The sequence below is a fragment of the Megalobrama amblycephala genome, linkage group LG2 (assembly GCF_018812025.1).
Source record: "Megalobrama amblycephala isolate DHTTF-2021 linkage group LG2, ASM1881202v1, whole genome shotgun sequence".
Lineage (NCBI taxonomy): Eukaryota > Metazoa > Chordata > Actinopteri > Cypriniformes > Xenocyprididae > Megalobrama > Megalobrama amblycephala.
In genome coordinates, this window is record NC_063045.1 from 51,610,079 (window position 1) to 51,624,082 (window position 14,004).

Here is a 14,004-nt window from a genome sequence, read left to right on the forward strand (position 1 = left end):
ATGGCAAAAGCTGATGTGTCAATTACTGCTACATTGCCTTTTCACAACAAGCAGCCCACTGTGATCTCACACTGTGATGTGTTCCTACAGTAATAGACTTTTTCCACCATTTCCACTTTAGAGAAATCTCAGAGGGCTCGGCTGTGTGTTGGAAATCCTAAAAGAGGATATTTTTCTGAAGTGTCGTTCTGGGTAACAGTTGGAATCAGTGGAGATGTTTTTTGTTCTATTGCCAGTTTTATGAATCCAATCTGTGGCATTTTCTTCAGTTGATTTGTAGTTACTGGTTCTTGCTCAATACTTGGGTTAGGGATTTGAACAAGTATTACACTTGTTTCTGATGCATAAATCTACACATGAATGATACCTTAAAAAGTCTTGTTTGAGAGAGATGTGCTATTCAGACATTCAAGAAATTTTCACCTAGTGGACAATGAAACGGTTAAAAAAATATTTTTTAAATTATTTAATTATTGTTTTAAATCTGCTTTTTGACAATATATAAAAATCAATAAAACATATTGACAACAAACAAAAATACTATGTATTAATATAAAATGAAACAAATAATAATAGTATTAAAAACTATTCTAAAAACTATTTTAATAACAAAATAAAAATAAATAAAATAAAATGTATATATTAAAAATGTATTATATTGTATTAAAACATCAAAAAAGGTTTGCATAAATAAAACTAAAATACAAAATAAATAAAATAAAACAAATCAAAAGTTGGTTGGTTGGTTGGTTGGTTGGTTGGTTGGTTGGATGGATGGATGGATGGATGGATGGATGGATGGATGGATGGATGGAACAAAATAAGGAAGGAGGAAGAAAGGAAATAAAGAAATGAAGGAAGGAGGGGAAATGATAATGATGAATGGATGGATAGATGAAAAGAAAGAAAGAAAGAAAGAAAGAAAGAAAGAAAGAAAGAAAGAAAGAAAGAAAGAAAGAAAGAAAGAAAGAAAGAAATACAACATGGTAGGAAGGAAGGAAGCATAATAGATGGGAGGATGAACAAAGAAAACAGAAAGAAAGAAAGAAAGAAAGAAAGAAAGAAAGAAAGAAAGAAAGAAAGAAAGAAATACAACATGGTAGGAAGGAAGGAAGTATAATAGATGGGAGGATGAAGAAAGAAAGAAAGAAAGAAAGAAAGAAAGAAAGAAAGAAAGAAAGAAAGAAAGAAGGATGGATGGACTTAGCAATCATTGTGTTGGTGACTTTTGTACAGAAAAGGATCACTTTTACAGTTAAAAATTCACAGTTTGCATTTTCTTAGTGCTTGATCTTTGAGAGAACAGATGCATCCTTTGTAAACACGTATCAGATTGAGAATCAAATGGTGTTTCATCCACACATTCAAAAAAAAGAAAATCTATTTCCTCCATCTGTTTTCTTGTGCACATCACCATATGCACAGGACAGAACGGTGTCATTCCTGTGAGAAAAAGCTTTTGTGCATGTCCACACAACACTCAGCAGGAGGGCGCTGGGATTGTTGCGTGTACACGCATGTATGTGAATGCGTGTGTATGAGGCGGTCTCACTGGACTCATGTGCTTTGGATACAGCGCTTGACAGGATCAGTGTGCTGCCCATTAGTGTGGCCCTTCCCCTGTTCGTCGCGAGACAAAGGGACGCATCCACGCTACAAAGTTAGCGTGACGACCCCCATCGAGCACTTTCGGAGAGGAAGTTTTCAGCCCAGCCCCCGTTTCTGTCAGTGATGTTTTGTATTCATGGGGTAGTTGTGCCAAAGGCTTCAACACGGGGTGCCAATCTTCACAGAGTTAGGGGGATTTCATAGACTGCAAGACTTTACACAGAAGAGATGAGATGGTACTATTGCGCAGAGAGGGTATCAGATGGTAATACCATAGTACTTTGATATAGTCCATGGTGCTACATGATTATCATAATCATATACTGTGGTGTTTACGCAGTATTTCAAAGAATATATTGGTACTATCATGCTAAATGTCCAGAAAATGTTCATTCTGAAAATTTTTAAAACTTTTTATTAATATGGCCTTAAAAATTCTTTAGATATATTGTTACATAAAATGTTATTAAATAACAATAAAATAAAAAAGAAGGCTCCTCTTTCACAGGCCAGTAGTTCTCAAGTAGAGTTAATTTATTATAAACTTTTTCCCATTTCTATTACATTTATGAATTTGACAGATTTATTCAAAGTGACTTACAATACATTCATTGTTCACCAAATGTTCAAATTGAAATCTCTGGCATTTGATTAAAGAGGCCATATTATACATATTTTACAAAGTCTTGATTTTGTTTTGGGGTCTTCTAGAATAGGTTTTTAATTGTCAAATTATTTTTCACATATTTTGCATTGTTGCAGCACCTCTGTCAGTATCGCTCTGTTTAGTACACTCTAAAAGAACAAAAGGTCAAATATGGACCAACCCAACTGTTAGTTTACAATTTTAAAATTTCGTTTGTTTGCTCTTGCTGTAATTTGATGTCATACACCAATTGGTCTGCGCAGTGCTGCTTCAAGTCAAACACACTCTATGAAGCCCCTCCTTCTGAAAAGGAGGGCTCTGATTGGTCAGCTGGACCAGTGTGTTGTGATTGGTCAACTGTTTCAAGCTTGTTTCGGAAATGTTACACCTTTAGCATTATGTGAAATTTAAAAAATGTGACGCTTTGAGAGCTGCTGAGTGGATTCGTAAAAACCACTGATTGGCCATTGTGTTGAAGCGCCCATCAGATATGTCTGTGATTGGCTTCAATGATCAACGCATCAAAAACGTTGTGAATAGACGTCAATGATGCTCTTCACCAAGCGCTTACACAGATACACATGGGAGCGTTTGAAAGCAGATGTCTATCGCGGACCAGTCCGCTTTCAAATGCTCCCATGCGTTGATCTTTGTAGCCAATCACAGACATATTCGATGAGCACGTGAACACAATGGCCAATCAGCAAATCTGCACAACAGCGCTCAAAGCGTCACATTTTAAAAATTTTTTGACAACTCTAGATCGCTTGTTTCAGCTTCTGTAAAAAAGCTGTGTTTCTTGGACATAGCAACAACACACTACTAACGTAAATCAACCAGTAATCTCTTCCTTTTTATGAGTATATAAAAAATTATGTAAAAATAAAAATGTACGTTCCCTGAAAAAAAAAAAAAGGCTACAATCAAGACATTTCAAAGAATTCAAAATCTTTGCTTACTGATATAGAAGATAACTCCCTTAGGAGTGGACTTCGTGCTTTGTAACTTTGCAGACCTTTTTCAAGCTCAAAAAACATCAACATTACACACTAAGGCCCCGTGCCCACCAAAGTGTTTTTTTCCAGAGGTTAGCATACTTTTCCAATTGTTTTCAATGGGAGTGCCACGTTTTTTTAAACGCCAGGAGCGTAACAAGGCACTGAGCATCTCTTTCAATCTCAAGCGCTGAGCGCTCGCCGTTTTTTACCGGTCGCCTTGAGTTGAATAATGTTCAACTTTGAGTAAAACGCTGTACACATCACTGTCACTTTTTAGCCAGCCATCCGATCAGAGTGGAGGAGGGGCGGGACAAATACTACACCGACCAACTGTCACAACCAGTGTTGCCAAGTTCGCGGTTTTCTCGCAGAATTGGGCTACTTTTACACCGTTCCCGCAGATTGTTTTTCATGTCTGCGGGTTGAAGCGACCCTAAATAACATGATATTTAGCCCCTGGAATGCGAATTTAACCAGTGGAACCCCGCCAAAAACGTGGATTTTACCCCCCTGAACGCGATTTTTACCAGGAGACCCCCCTGAAATGCGACAATGACATCAACAAGCAGAGAAAGGAACAAAATGGATGAGAAATTAATATTGCTGGTTTCCAAACATAGCAAGTAAGGCAATTTTATTTGTATAGCACATTTCATACACAATGGTAATTCAAAGTGCTTTACATAAAGAAGAGTCAAATACATAATAATAAAAATGGAACGCATAAGAAATAGAAATAACAGTGAAAACAGAGAATTTCGCTATCTGGATGGAAGAGCTAGGAAGTTTCAGGGAGTTTTTTGTTGTCCGTCAGAGCGGATCTAAATGGATCTTCCTCACACATCAAGACAGCTGTCTAGCTCTACCTGTTAAGGCATTTCGAACTGATACGATCCCCACCCCCAAGCTCGCAACTCTATAATACATTGCATAAACAAAGTTCATACAGCTAATATAACCCTCAAAATGGATCTTTACAAAGTGTTCGTCATGCAGCATATCAGATCATGTAAGTATGGTATTTATTTGGATGTTTATATTTGATTCTGAATGATAGTATGCTGCGGCTAACGGGCTAAAGCTAACATTACACACTGTTGGAGAGATTCATAAAGAATGAAGTTGTGTTTATGAATTATACAGACCGCAAGTGTTTAATAATGAAAATAACGACGGCTCTTTTCTCCGTGAATACAGTAAGAAACAATGGTATCTTTAACCACATTTAACAGTACATTAGCAACATGCTAATGAAACATTTAGAAAGACAGTTTACAAATAGCCCTAAAAATAGCATGATATCATGGATCATGTCAGTTATTATTGCTCCATCTGCCATTTTTCACTATTGTCCTTGCTTGCTTACCTGCATAAAGTCTGTTGATTCGGCTGTGCACAGCTCCAGGCGTTAATACTGGCTTGTCTAATGCCTTGAACATGAGCTGGCATATGCAAAAGTCGAGGGCGTACATATTAATGATCCCGACTGTTGCATCACAGTCAGTGTTATGTTGAGATTCGCCTGTTCTTCAGAGGTCTTTTGCACAAATCAAATTTACATAAGAAGGAGGAAACAATGGTGTTTGAGACTCACTGTATGTCATTTCCATGTACAGAACTCTAATTATTTAACTATGCCGAGGTAAATTCAATTTTCAATTCTAGGGCACCTTTAACTAGTTCAAATTTCCCTGTCCTGAAAGTACTCTACATTGTTGACATTTTTGTCTGAAACAAATTATCTTTGAAATCAGTTACAAGTAACAGTGCCGCAAATATTCTATATCATAGCAACAAAGCGTCTCAACTGAAAAAAAATTGCTGCAATGCCGAAGCGCTCTCAAGCGCTCACAGATAGGTGTTTTCAGCAGAGCACTAAAAATGCTATGGTGGACATGCAGCCTAAAGACAGTTGAAAATATAAAAAAAGTATAATAGGTACACTTTAAGACTTTGGTATCTTGCCAAATCTGAGTACAGTTTGAGACATAATTGAGACTTCTAAAACTCAAGTGGAGATAAATGTAAAACTACTCAATTTTTTTTCTAAACAAAAAAAAAAATCTGAAGGCAAAAGTCTTCATTTGTTTTCCAATTTATACTGTCTGACAGAAACAAATGAGACCTCAAAGAAATCTTATTTGTAGTTCTGTCCTATAGGACTATATGTAAAGATGCTACATGAACAAAACGTCACACTCATATTTATGAACTTTGATCCTGCAAACAGCAGTTCACTTACACAGCAGTTTCATTGAAATGCACCACAAATAGCTCATCAGCTTGTCAATAGATGTGATACGTGCTGAATGTGGCTGCTATGGAAACGCAAGACTAGCTATCCATAACCTAATTCTCTTAGAAAGATGAAACCAATACAGCAGTCATTCTTTTGCTCTGTCAAACTTTAAAGCTCTGTGTGAAGTTAAAAGACATGCACAGCTTGCATGATCATCACTGAATGTTTCATTCTCTAACATGCTGCTGAAGTGTACACTCATTCAACAAACAACCAAACCCAACCCATAATATGTAAACTCTGAACTTACATGTTAAAGATGCAAAACAGATGCCTTTAATCATTTCAACACCAAACAGTGCTGAACAATTTATATGAAGCATAAAACATAAAAAATAAAAAGTCTTTAGAATTTAAGTGCCTTTGGTTAGGAAGAACATAATGATCTTGTTATGATCATATTCTTTCCTCTGTGGACCCCAGCATGGAGTTATTGCTCTCTCATGGGTACTAAGGCCTAGTCCACACATACATGGGTATTTTTATAAAGAGTTTTTCATCCTTCTTTAAAAAAAAAATTGTGTCCACATGAAAAGCAAAAGCGAGAGAGCATGCAAACTATCAGGTGGCGATATAACCCTAACCGTAAAGCCATTGTGGCCAATCAGAAGCCTGGAAAAAAGGTTACCGTTTCCGACGTCATGAGGCAAAATCTCCGGTTTCACCATCTATGCGACAACACTGTGACGAGCAGGGCGGGCGAGAGCCGTGAGGGAACGGCGCGAGTCTCTCACGGAGGAGCTCCGGAGGCATAAAAGGAGGAGCGACGACAGTGAAGGACGAAAGAGGACCAGGCCTGGATTTTATTTGATGTTTTATTATGTTTTATTACATCCACGAGGGTCTGCCGGCATTACTTTTGTTTTGTATTTGTTTATTTTGGAATTAAAGTTTTGTTGAATGTTCGCCGGTTCCCGCCTCCTTCTTCCCGTACATACAAACTGTGTTACACACTGCAACCGGAGTTTTCCAAAAAGTTCGGTTTCAGTGACCGGATACTGCGTTTGCATGTGGACAAATGGCCAAACTGCACGGAAAAAGCTGCGATTTTGAAAATACCTGTGTTCGTGTGGACATATTATAGTGCCACAAATTCACAATTTTACTGAGAAAGTCCAATAAAAAGTTCATTGTTGCTCCAATCCAACTAAAAACTTCAGACAGAAATGATTTAAATGTTTCTGAACACTATACAGACAAAACACAAAGCCAAAACTTTGCAGACACCTTATATACTAAGTATTTTAACTATTTTTACCACTAACAGGTGCATAAAATCAAGCATATTGCAATGCAAACTCTTTACACAGCATGGTCCATAACAAAATGGTTTTGAAATCAAATATTCAAGATTAGATGTGCATACTTTTGGCCATTTATAACAAAACTAAAACTGCAAAGTTATCACTAAGGAATACAAGGTCCAAAGCATCACAATCCAAAAGAAAAAGAAGACAAACTGCTCAGGTTCTTCCTCAGGATTTGTATTCATGAATACAACATCCACACTAACACAGGATTAGCACATCATGTAGTTTTACACATCAATGCAAACTACTCTACAACAGAAGAACTTTATTTAATGCCATTTACCAGGCTGGTAGCAGTGGAACTTTGCTGTTTTAAAGATTCAGTTTTCTGCTCTCTCTCTGGAATCCTATACAATCCTTTAAATATGGCCCCTAACAGTCACATCACGGCTAGAGAGCTCTGTGAGAGAAATCGATACTGCGCTCAAGACAGCAACCGTGCCGTTTTCCCTTTACCTGCTCGACACCGGCACAATCGAAGACTCATTACCACAGATTCTTCCACTCTCTCTGCGGACTCCAGAGCAATCAGTCTGACTCAATTAAAAGACACATGGACCGGCACCTCATTGATAAAACTTTACACCACCGGAAGAGCAGCGAGGAGACGCAGGCTTTGTTTTCTTGAAAATCTATTAGACTTGTTCTTTGTAATGCCAGCTGCCAGAGATTTTAATTTGTGTTTTTGTGTCACCAACTGACTGCCCTGAAATATAAGTCTGCCGCTGTTTGTTGTTATAGTCTCATATATCTAAGAAGTAGGGCTGTCAATTCAACTAAGAATTTTAAATTAAATAACATGATAAGCAGATTAAATAGTCAAATTTATCGAACCACAACTATATATATATAGTTATATACAGAACCCTTCCTAGAGCTGGCCGTCTGGCCAAACTGAGCTATCAAGAGCCTTGGTGAGAGAGGTAAAAAAGAACCCAAAGATCACTGTGGCTGAGCTCCAGAGATGCAGTTGGGAGATGGGAGAACATTGTAGAAAGTCAACCATCACTGCAGCCCTCCACCGGTCGAGGCTTTATGGCAGAGTGGCCCGACGGAAGCCTCTCCTCAGTGAAAGCCTGCATGGAGTTTGCTAAAAAAACACCTGAAGGACTCCAAGATGGTGAGAAATAAGATTCTCTGGTCTGATGAGACCACTTTTTGGCCTTAATTCTAAGTGGTATGTGTGGAGAAAACCAGGCATGGTTAAAAAAAAAAAACATGGTTAAAAAACAACAAAAATATGCATAACATATGCATATTTATATTTAAAAATATTTTTAAAAAAAATTATTTGTATGTATTTACTTACCAATGAAAAAAAAATTATATACACTTGGTTTTATATTTGATATTTATTATATATTTTTAATTTGTATGTATTTATTTATTATTTATTTATAAATAATTCATTTCAGTACAAATAAAAATATATAAAATGTGTGTATATTGTTTGCTGGTGGTATTATTTATGGGTCAGGGGGCATATTAAATTGTTTTAATTTTATAGCCATTTGGAGTGCAAAAACGTCAGTTATAGTCAGTTCAACTATACCTCACCAAGAACATTTGCATTACATTCAGCATATATTATATCTCTCTTCTAAACGGGAAGATACTTAACAATTCATGTAGCAAAACAGAAGGTTATACACATGATTTAAGAGCAGAATAATCAGTGGGCATGTTGACATGTGATCTCACACACACATGGCAAGCTGACACGTGCCATCCTGCTCATGGTAAAAGGTATAGAGATGTGTCTGGTCGGTCTGGGGTGTGTACGTGGGGGACACATTCTCTCAAAAGACCTCCAGCTAAGATAATAAAGATCACTGCCAGTGTGCCAAGCTGTGCCAGGGCTGTCTGAAGCAGCTGTGCCGGGGTCTGGTATAATTCTCTGCTGGGATGCTTATGTTATGACGGACCTGTCATTAGGTTTGGATGACGCGTTGGACCTGGGTTTGTGTGAAGTGGGACCATCTGACAGATTGGTGATCTTGGGGAGCCCAGAATCCAGGTGCAGCCACCAGGTCCCACAGCTGGATGTAAAAGCTCCAGCAGGGTAAAAACCCTTTTTGTAATTGGGTGTCTTTTGGCTCTGGCACAAACAGGTTCTGACCTTTGATGGCTAAGCATTTGGTCTTCTTCATCATTAGGCTGGTCTGCCCATATGCCAAGAGATATAATTGGTCCTTTCCTTCTCAATCCAGCCTGAGCAGAACGTTCATTGTCTCTTGAGAGGAAATGCCACGCCATGGAAAGGTTCTTCACCAGTTCCTCTGCTTCCACAGACAAAAAAAAATTGACATGCACATATGCGACCTGCTCCATCATTTTGAGTTTATGCATTGAATGAAAATCTGCATGTGGAATTTTGGCTCTCAAACAAAATTCTATGTGGATTCCTACTGAAATGACTGGATTTCACCCATGGAAATTCACCAAACAACAATGAATGTGACCACCCTTAATATATTTACAATGTTAGCGATATGATAATGGCTAAAGTTTTTTCTTACAAACTAACAAGCTATGGGTATTGAACTTTGCTGAGATAAATGTAACGTCACAAATTTCATTGTTCACAAGATGTTTTATTGATGTCTTTCCTCAGTTAAAACACTGTGATTACATGAGAGATTTTAAGTTGCATTAAGTTTCTACTGTATCTTTCAAGAACCTTCTGATGTTCATTCAAGTTTTTTCCATGCTATAACTAGTAATAAAGAGAATGAGATGATCTTTTCACTCCCGGGGTGCTGTTTAATCTGTCACAACACATTAAAGTGTACCAAAACAACATTTATTGTTTTAATGTCAAAATAAAACTGACAAAACATGAAAGCAAAGACCTTGTTTTCCAAAAATAACATAAAACAGTCAAAATCTTGTTTCTCCACAAATGGCTCGTTGCGTCTACAGACTTACAATAGAGCACGTCACATAACCCGATTCCCTCTTTTGTGAACATTAAGTCAAGGAGGTAGGTCAGGGTGACAGAAGCAATATGTTGGGGTACCAAGGGACTATTGGCTGCTAGGTGGCCTAGGGGAACACTGGGGGCAAAGGTGTACAGAACTCAAACAAACCCTGTTCCTCAGTCAACAGAGTTAACTCTCCATAACCGCTAAGCAAACTCAGCATAATCGCACAACAATAGCACAATTAGCCGTAACCCCATGGATATTAGCTTGGAAAGCACGCCCCCTTGATTCATGGCTTTCAGACATTTGCATTATCATCCTTTTTTTTTTTCTTTTTTTTTTGCCTCAATCCCTCATTTTATTTTAATTCCCCCTTTTTTTCTAAAAAGCTAATTTGTGAAAATGCTAAACACTCATTTAAATATGCATAGAGCAGCACCCCCATCTAAAATGAGGTGGGAATTTAAAAAACCTTCAGACCATGTCTGGCTCATGTCTGTGTCTGAAGCTTAGAGCTTAACTCAGCAAATAACTAGCTCTGAATTGAGCAAAGCATTCTGCTTTAGCATTCACAATTTTGAAAGACCTTACCGGTACTTAGCAAAGCCCCTCGATCTCCTACAATCAGTGTATCTCATTTTGAACACAGGAGAGTTCATCTCAATCAACGCTGGTGCGACAGAAGAGGGCTCAGTATTGACTGTTGAGGATAGATGAACTACTTGTTTTCGCTCCAAAGTGAAAGGGAAAAGGAGTCCAGTGATTGGCTTTGCTTCTGGAAAAATGCCTTTCGACTGCCTGTTGAGAAGGACAGACCTCTGCAGGTGAATTAACCTTGCTGAAAATCAATGCTAGTCTGATCAAGTCCCTCGGAGAAGAATTTCGACTTATTCGCAAGGCAATTTGCAGATGGAACGGCTGTTGTCATTGAGCAAATCCTTACAAAGCACTTCCACATATATGAGAGATTCCATCTTGTTTGTTGTGTTTGTAAGTCTGCAGTGGTGATCAATTGCATTTGGAGTACTGAAAAGTCAGCATAAAAAGAGATTGGTTTTAAAAGAGAGGGAAATGCATGTCCATCAATCTCACTGAAATACAAGAGTGTTTGTTTAACTCTGGACATCTTAAAATATACTTTTTACACTTTCACTGGTTTAATTTGTCTTAAGTTGATAAAACAACACAAAACAAGAATATTTCAAATGCTTATACAAGCGCTCCTACAAATTCCACTGCTTATACAAAGACCAATTCCACATGCCAAGAGTATATGAAACTATGACAGCATTAGATCCATAGCTCCATTGTTAATGAAGTCGCCTGTCTATTGTTCACCCTACACAGAGACAGGAAACCGCCCATTGGGTCTGTTAGAAAAACAGTGTATGCACAATGTAAAATGAACACCATGCATCACCAGTCAGCTCTGGCCAGGGGCCCGTCCCCAACAGCTGAGTCCCCACCGCAGGGCTGGCGGGAGGGGTAGAGTAACAGGTAGCATCCCCAGGTGCTGGAGCTTCAGCAGGGTCGCTAACCCATTGCGCGCAGCGCTAGCAAAGCTGCGCTTAATTAGCCGAGAGGGAGCCCCCATTGGCCCGTAATGGGCCAGTTTGTGAAGCTAGAATGGGGTACGCTGAGGAAAAGATGAAGAGATGAGGGGAAGGTGGGGGCTCTCCTAAACCCTTCTCTGCATTATGGATTTGCCCATCTGGCCAAGTGAAGAAAGTCCCATCGCTGGACGAGTTAAACAAAGACTGAGGTAGAGGGGGGCGTTTCCGAGATCACACGCTAAATTACGGTGGCCGTCACTCAACTATTGTGTATCTGATGGGCTGGCTATTCACAGCTGGGCTGGCCAAATTGTTCTTTTATACTCTTTTATAACCCTTTATTGAAGCCAGAGGCGTGAGTGAATGATTAACGGATGGGACAATGAGGTTTGCTCGTCTTCAGCCTCTCTGACTCAATTTAATTCGCTTTTTTTTTTCCCCCATTCCCTCCTTCCAAGATGCAAATCCAAAAGGGCTCGCTTGGTTAACTGTGTCCACGGTGATCACATGCTGGAAAATTAAAAGTTGCTCTGCAGACAATGAAAAGCCTTCCAGTGGTTTCGGTAAACTGTTTGTGCTGTTCGGGTTTTTGCCCATATTTCTTTGCTCTTAGTTTAATTTAGTTTCACACATCAAAGAAATTACTAAATAAATATCACTGCCTGGTGTACACAATTTATATTTGTTCAAACAACAATGTAAATGAATGAAATTACAATTAAAAAAAGAATACTAGTATTAAAGAGTTCTTTTTATTTTTTTAAGAAAGAAAATAAGGCAGATATGGTCAGGACAACAAAAATACATAAATATAAATAATAAAATAAAAAACTTTAAAAGCTTTGTCTGGAGTCTTAATAGTGCACATCATTTTAAACATATTTCTAATTTATCATCATGTGCTTTTGTTTGTAATTTAAAGGTATTTTTTCCTCATTAAAATGTTTTACGCATTTTGTACATGCGGTCTAGCCAGGCCTCCCACTTTTTGTTTCATGCCTCTCTCTGATGTCCATTTTGCTTCCTCTCTTAGTCTCCTGAGGGTACAAGCTGCTCAACAAACCTCTCGAATGAGGCTTATCCTCCTCAAACCCACCTACCCCTCAGGACCCCAGCCTGCTGAAGTTTGGGGGCAATTATAGGGGAAGTAAGAGGCTTTTTTATTAGTTAAACAAATGAAGAGACTGGCTGGTAGGGCTCCATCACCCGCTGACATCCTCCAGGTAAAGACTGAGACCTGCCATGGCTCTTCCCTCAGATCTCTCACACTGAAGCTATTAGGACCCCGCACTGAGGCCAAGAGCTAACGACGTTCAGAGGAAATGACAGGCTTATAATGATATTTCTTACAGATCTGAGGAACTGTTTTATTGAAGACTGCTTTACTGCAAGAGGACAAGAAAAATTCAGGGTAAAATTTGGTTCGGAGGTCAGAAATCTCTGAATGACTGACTGCAGATGTGTCAAGCACCTAAGGCAGATGAAAATGATTTCAGAACCAATTTACAGGTCAATGACATATAACAGTGTCCATGATAAAGATAAGAAAAAAATCTCAAATCTCATCTCAAAGTCTCATATGGGTTTTAAAAACATTCATACAAAAATTCAGTTAAATGACCATTTCAAATATATGTTAGTATACACATTTTCAATATTGTTTTAAGTGCATTTACAAGGGGAAAAATGTATTTAATTTATAAATATAATTTACGATATTTGAATATTTGAAGTTGCACCATATGAGATTTTACAACCTGAACTAACCATGCATTGTCATAAAAGCTCAAATTATCTATTTTGACAAAGTCATACAAAGTTCTGTCATGAAATTCTAGATGTCACAAGCTGATAGGTCCTTAACTCAATCTGCTTGCAATCGCATCACCCTCTATAGGGCACAGCTGATTGGTTCCAGCTTTATCAGTAGCCAGTGAACTCGCTGCTCAGCCTACAAATACTTGGTCAGCATTTGAAACCCTCCACCTTCCCCAGCTCCACCTGTATAGATCTGCTATGGCTAATTCATGTATGCTATATTATACAACAGCAGTATGTCTTACTTGTTCACAGCAGTGTGTATTGGCAGTAGCAAGTCCCATACTTGATCTGAATCAGCAGCAGGAGCATTAATAGCAGCTATTCAGCTAAGACTAAACAAATCAACTTCATCATATGCATTACCATGCCAAAAACTCAGAGAGTTGTCATGACAGAAATTAGGTTATGCAAGGATCCTCTATATGACATAATTTCCTGTTTCCTGAACAGTTGTATCACCCTGACAACTTGGACTGCATCAAAATTAATATTCAATTCTCATCATCAAAGAAGTGCCTTTTTAATGAATTTTTAAATAAATTAACAGACAGGAAAAAAAGCTCAAGCTCTTTAAGGGGCCATTCACATATTGCGTCTTTTGCATGCTCAAATTCATTATTTCAAATGTAGCCGCTCGACATTTGAATTTGGCAGTTGATCACGTGATGCACTGAATGTTCCAATCACACCAGTGTGATCGTATGCTCCAGGGACCAGCCAAGACTGATCACACCGGTGTAATCGCATGCGTCAAAGGGTTAATGAATTAATAGACAGGACTCAAAAAATGAGCTTTAATCCCCATTCACACCAAGGATGTTAACTATGCAAGAGTCCACTTCAAC